The sequence below is a fragment of the Penaeus monodon genome, chromosome 30 (genome assembly GCF_015228065.2).
Source record: "Penaeus monodon isolate SGIC_2016 chromosome 30, NSTDA_Pmon_1, whole genome shotgun sequence".
NCBI lineage: Eukaryota > Metazoa > Arthropoda > Malacostraca > Decapoda > Penaeidae > Penaeus > Penaeus monodon.
This window is the reverse complement of record NC_051415.1, coordinates 31,322,752-31,323,484: the sequence shown is the minus strand read 5'-3', so window position 1 is coordinate 31,323,484 and position 733 is coordinate 31,322,752. Positions and strand designations below refer to the sequence as shown.

Below are 733 nucleotides of genomic sequence, written 5' to 3'. Positions count from 1 at the left end.
GATGCATGTGTAATTCACTTAAATTGTCAGAGAAGGCAGAGGAAAAAAACATTTATGAAGGGCAAGGCAACTATAAAGAGTCTCATTTTAGGAAACAAAGGAAAAGAGGGAGACATGCTAATTTTTCTTAATACCTGTACATCCCCCTGTGTGGTGTTGATGTCCACATATCCTTTCTGCCATTTGTCTACATAACCAGCAGTTCTCTCCCAGATGAATTCAGGGCCCGTCTTGTTGCCCCAGTGATCTCTAAAGATATAGCGCTCCACTGTCAGCCAAGGGTTGTTTACGCCAAACATATAATACCTGAAAATAGAGAGATATAAGTAAAAAAAATGGGCGTTATGTCTGCCAACAACACTGAAAACGTCACTTCTTCTAATGAAAAGTAAATCTACAATAATTAGGTAAGTAGATGGACAGATCAAGAGATGAATAGAACGCAATATGCAATCACAGATAAACATATCAATAAACACAAACCAAACACTACAGTTCTCACCAGAAATGCAGGCAATAGGTTTGATTGTCATTCGAGTTAGCAGCAATAGGGACGGACTCGAGGTAGGGATGGTAAGGTTTCTCAACCGTCTCGTTGACTGTCACGAAGGCGTATTTTCCCTTCCCAAGGTCGTCGTGAACCTGGTCTGTCTGGCCGTCTTGGAACTCTGGCGTTGGCGTCCATTTGCAGAACTTCCCTTGGAATTTGCAGGTTAGGTCGCTCACGGCTGAT

General features: G+C 42.3%; 1 long non-coding RNA gene across 1 annotated transcript in view; it reads right to left on the bottom strand.

Moving 5' to 3' along the window:
* Positions 1 to 147: 147 nt before the first annotated feature.
* LOC119592318 overlaps positions 148 to 733 on the bottom strand; it is a 1,740-nt gene continuing 1,154 nt past the window's right edge. Inside the window, exons 2-3 of the long non-coding RNA XR_005230433.1 lie at positions 503 to 728; positions 148 to 306 (exon numbers count right to left, since the gene is read on the bottom strand). This is a non-coding gene — a long non-coding RNA (uncharacterized LOC119592318). The remainder of the gene's footprint in view (positions 307 to 502; positions 729 to 733) is intronic.